Genomic DNA, 6,000 nt, shown 5'->3' on the forward strand with positions numbered 1-6,000 from the left:
GGTCCTAGTTATCTTGGAGGAGAAACAAGCTCTCTTCTCTGTTCCCTTCTCAAATTTCTGACCTGCAAAACTGTGAGCATAATAAAATATTTGTCTTTTTTGGAGAGAGAGAGAGTGTGTGTGTAGTTGCATGCATGCATGCACCCAAGCAGGGGAGGGACAGAAAGAGAGGGGGACAGTGGATCTGAAGTGGGCTCTGTGCTGACAGCACAGATCCTGATGTGGGGCTTGAACTCATGAAACTTGAACTGTGAAATCATGACCTGAGCTGAAGGCTGATGCTCAACCAACTGAGCCACCCAGGCACCCCAAAATATTTTGTCTTTTTACCCCAAACAAATTTTGGGTGATTTGTTATGCAGTGATAGATAACTAGAACAGATTCTATGAGCCAGATATTTTATTTTTTTTGGACAGGGACTTTGACTATGCTGTTAATGGTATAAAGCTAAATATGTTAATCTACCCCTACACCCCTTTCTTAGGAGAAAAGAGCAGTAGAGACTGGCACTAAGGAAGGCATTTTCCAAACATAGGACGTTATTCCTTTTTGTCCACTTAAGCTTATTATATTTGTAGTCCAACAGATAGTTGATGTTACAAGATTTATATTTAGCTTATCAATCAGTGAATTAGGATATTACTTCATTTATAACATGTTAAATGATGCATAAATGTAATACAATACAAATGAAACATAAACTAGAAACGTATATACAAATTTTATTCAATATGTTCACAGTTTCTTTTGCCCTCTGTCAGTGTGATTGCCTTTGTATAATCCATATCTCTAATTATCCTTTCCTCTGCTTTGCATATAAATAGCTAATTAGATAGTGTCCCTGTCAGCTACGAAGCATATAATATTCAAAGACATACTCCTTTAGAAATTTAATTTGGGATAACAGATTGTGCTAACCAGTTGAAAAACCACAAGATTCAAGTTTGGTGAATCATTTGATGATTTAATTTAAAGTCAGAAATGTCACATATGAATCAAAATATTTTGAAAAATTCTAAGGCTGCCTTCTCAGGTGTAAGGACTGGCAGGCTTGTTTATTAGCAGTATTGAATAAAGGCTTATATTATGTGAGGATCTTATCGAATGCTGTTTTTTATAGACACAACTCCATCCAGGAATTACTACTTTTAAGAAATAGCTGCTCAACACCAATAGTGTAATTGGTGAGAGAATATCAGGTGATCAGTAAATTGTCAGGAGCAGTGCCATGGGAAGGCTCCAAGAATTCTAGAAATAAGAATGCACATTGTCTGTCTTTGTGGGAAGGGCCAAAGTGAGATTCTTTAATGAAAGCACACAAGCTTGGAAGCCAGCTAGATCTCATTAATGTCCAGGGTGTCCAGGGGTACAATTTGCCTTCTTGGTAACAAAATATCAGGAGCTTGGTTTGATTTATTTAAGCAGAAAAGGTATTTATAAGAAGAGTTGGTAGGAAATGTTCATATTGGAAGTTTGGTAAATGACATTTAAGTGGGGATCAAGGGAAGCCAAGCACAGTGAAACTCCAAAATCTGCTACAGAAACTATTACAGGAACTCTCACCACTGGTCACACATTGCCCTATAAAAACTAATGGCCCTGAACACTCATTGCCATACTTAAGATTTTGTGGATGAATTCCATATGACTTTAAGCCTTTGTGTCTCTACTTCACTATTCCAACTCCCTGGTAAGAGTGTACTTAGGTCATTTGACCAAATTCTAGTTACCTGCCAGGGAGAGGATCTTTTCTTCATACTTTTTAGTGAGAATCAGGACACTTTCAGCTATCAGAAATCCTCATTTCCACATACAGAGCTCAAGCAGGGCAGGGGTCCTGGGCATTTAATGAGCCCTATTCTATGCTTGGTCAAAGACTGTGCCGAATCTGATCTCTCAGCCCATTATCACTTCAGTCCTCCATTGATGAGGATCAAGAGTGACAACTGGCTTCTTCCAGAACTCTGTTCCATTATCCTGGTTACAGGGAGCATCAGCCTCCTCATATCTTTCTGTCAAGACTAATGGAACTTACTTGTTCATCACCAGTGAAATTCTGTCTTCATCTCTTCCTTGAATGCTCCCTTTCCCTTCTTGCTCCACCTGAATCCTGATCACCCCTGGGGTGCTTTCCCTGCAGCCCTTCCTAACCAGCAGTCATTCATTTCCATCTGTTTTATTTCTATCCCTTTTGTCGTTGAGCCTATCTTTGGGGTTATTCTTGCCATTTCCAGAGACTTTTCTGTCTTTCTTCATTACAAATCTTCTGCTTACAATCTCAAACCTTTTAGATTATATTACCCACTATGCCTGATTATTGATATAATTCACCTGCCTTATGTCATCCCCCTTCATAATTTAACTTCTGTCTAGTCGTTTGCCTATCTGAATTTTTACTAATTTTAGTATATACATGGATGACCTTTGCAATACTTACTTCACAGTTACTTGATGTTTTTATGTTCTGATTATCTCGTTCACTACTCTGCCTAAGTCATGCACAGATTTTGTCATGTCCCCAAATTTCCACTGACTCATAATTTCAGTTTTATGCACAACCTAACCTCTCCACTCACCCCTTAATTACCCCAATTTCAAAAATACCTACACTCAATTGAAACCTTCAATCTATCTTGCCACCTCTTCTCTGTCCACTAATGTATTTCTTGATGTCCTTTCTTCTCTACTTATCTATCTTCAGTTCTGCGGCCAATCATTTTATTCATTTACTTGAGTATGCTTTTTACTCCATTGCCCTTTCTTTCAATTTTAAAACTTGACAAAAATCACAGCTCTAGTAAATCCAAGTCTCTGCCAACTGTGCACCTGTACCAATGCAAATATACATGATTGTTTAAAAACACTAAATCATGTTGATGGATCTCACTTTAGATTTATAACCACAAATGCCAAGTGGGCTCTGAATGCCGCTACACAATCGTAAAATATCTTCCTGGTCAGTTCACTTCCCAGTCCTTTAGAATTTCATTCATACCTTGTTTGTCCTTCCCAAACCAGTACAATTCCATCAGCTATATTCTCTAGCACTTTTCTTCGTTTATTCCTATATTGATGTTTTTATTTATTTTTTTTTTAATTTTTTTTAATGTTTTTTTTTATTTATTTCCGGGAGAGAGAGACAGCGTGAGCAGGGGAGGGTCAGAGAGAGAGGGAGTCACAGACTGAAACAGGCTCCAGGCTCTGAGCTGGCAGTCAGCACAGAGCCCGACGCGGGGCTCGAACCCACGAACCGCGAGATCATGACCTAAGCGAAAGTCGGACGCTTAACCGACTAAGCCACCCAGGCGCCCCTTGATGTTTTTATTTTTAATAGTTGATGTAGCAATGGTAGGTGATACAAATTAAAAAATAGTTTCTGCTTGTATATAGGTACAGATCAGATTATTTTGCTTATTATTATTTAACTCAGTTACTTTACTGCATCTTCTATATATTTAATAGCTGTTTATCTATTTGGAAATTTATAGAAAAAATAATAATATTTGGAAATATAAGTTAAATTCTTTTTGTCTCAATATTAAAAGTCTTTTCTTCTTATCATTATTTTTTAGTGGTTTGGTTGGAATGTGTCCAAAAATTGTTTGATATTTTTTGTAGAATTCTGGTAAATACCCTTTATCAAGTTAAGAAATTTTCCATCTTTATCTAGATTGACAACTTTGTTTTAACAGAAGAATTCATATCTCAGAGTACACATTTTGAAAATTAATTGGGAGGGAAAATTAATAATCTGTGTCTAGGGTGTAAATGCCCAGTTTGTACATAATAGGCAAGTTTAAATCAAACTGCATATGTAGACTTTTACTGAATCTCCGATTTTCAGGTTCTCTTAGAGTCTTGGGTCTTTGCTGGTCAATTTCTCCTGAAAAGAAACCTCTAATTTTATACCTAAAGTGATCTAGGGTAACAGCTGGATGGGATGAGAGGGTTAGATTGTGTTCTATACTGGCTTTTAAATGAGTTCCCATAATTTCAGCCTTCTTTTGTAAAGAATTTCTGAATTCTACAGTATGAGATGTTGCAAGGCTTCTATAGTAAGTTATTTTCTTTGGATGTCCTCTGCAGCAGACACTCTGGTCTATGGCTTTCTCTGCAATTGTATGTCAGTTTTCACTCCTTTATTTGCTTTCCATCTTTAAAAAGTTTGTTTAAATCTCCAGTATGTAGATGACCTTGTTTCCATTCCTTTTTCTTGAGTATTGATGCCTTTTTAAAAATAAACAATTTGGTAGGGCACCTGGGTGGTTCAGTAGGTTAAGCGTCCTACTTTGGCTCGGGTCATAATCTCAGTTCATGAGTTTGAGCCCCACATCAGGCTCTGTTCTGACAGCCTGGAGCCTGCTTCATATTTTGTGTCTGCTTCTCTCTCTCTCTTTCCCTCCCCACTCATACTCACTACCTCTCAAGAATAAACATTAAATTTTTTTAAAATAAAATAAACCCTTTGGGGCTTCTCGGTGGCTCAATCAGTTAAGTGACCGACTCTGGGTTTCGGCTCAGGTCCTGATCTGAAAGTTCATGAGTTTGAACCCTGTGTTAGGCTCTGTGCTGACAATGCAGAGCCTGCTTAGGATTCTGTTTCCTTCTCTCTCTCAAAAGCAAATACATACATACTTAAATAAAAACACTTTGTGACATTGACCTTGTTTGTATGTGACTGTATAAATGACTGAATGACTGCATATGTGACTGTATCACTCTGATTATGTGTGTGTGGCAGGAGGAGGTGGGAGAGAGAATATGAAAGCATAAATAAATGAGTAAAAGGATCACTAAGGATGCGTTCAGCTACAAATAATGAAGATTTCATTGCAAGTGACTTACACATAACAAGCACTCACTGGATCAAGTAATAAGATATCTAGAGGGAGAAAGTGGTTGTGTCAGATCAGTGGGACAATGGCTTTATCATGGACCTAGGGTTTGTATTTGTATTTCTAAGGATATGTGTTAAACTTGAATTTGTACTTCATTCACCTAAACCTTCTGAGTTTTAAACCTGGGATGACTTCTGTGTGAGTAGAAATATATTGGGAGGAACATCACAGAGAGGGTTGTCATCAAAATCCTTTTAAGTTCCACTGTAGACACTATATTTCTTCTTTTCAAAACTATATGCCTTTTATTTCTTCTTTTTTCCTTTTCAAATTTTTATTTAAACTCTAGTTAGTTCATATACAGTGCAAAATTGGTTTCATGAGTAGAATTCAGTGATTCATCACTTACACATAAGTGCCCTCCTTAATATTCATCCCCCATCTAGCCCATCTCCCACCCAACTCCTTCCATCAATCTTCGGTTTGTTCTCTATCTTTAAGAGTCTCTTATAGTTTGGGGGTGCCTGGGTGGCTCAGTCAGTTAAACGTCCGACTTCAGCTCAGGTCATGATCTCACGGTTTGTCATTCTTGCCAACATCTGTTGTTTCTTGTGTTGTTAGTGTTAGCCATTCTGACAGGTATGAGGTGGTATCTCATCATGGTTTTGATATGTATTTCTCTGATGATGAGTGATGTTGAGCATCTTTGCATGTGTCTGTTAGCCATCTGGATGTCTTCTTTGAAAAAGTGTCTATTCATGCCTTTTGTCCATTTCATAACTGGATTTTTTTTTTGGGTTATGCCTTTTATTTATTTTTCTTGCCTTGTTGCACTGGATAGAACTGTAGTTCTACTAGGTTGAATATGAATAAGAGAAGACATCATTGCCTTCTTTCTAATCTTAGGGGCAAAGCATTTAGTCTTTCATCATTAAATGTATTGTTAGCCTCAGGCTTTTTATATATGCTCTTTATCTAGTTAAGAAAGTTCTTCATTTCTATTTTTCTGAGATTAAAAAAAAATTAGTGGATGTTGAAGTTGGACAAATGCTTTTTCTGCACTGATTGATATGACCATGTAATTATTTTCTTCTTTAGGCTGTTTTGGTGAATTATGCTGATTCGTTTTCAATGTTAAACCAGCCTTGCATCCTTGAAATG

The sequence above is a fragment of the Crocuta crocuta genome, unplaced genomic scaffold (genome assembly GCF_008692635.1).
Source record: "Crocuta crocuta isolate KB4526 unplaced genomic scaffold, BGI_CrCroc_1.0 scaffold144, whole genome shotgun sequence".
NCBI lineage: Eukaryota > Metazoa > Chordata > Mammalia > Carnivora > Hyaenidae > Crocuta > Crocuta crocuta.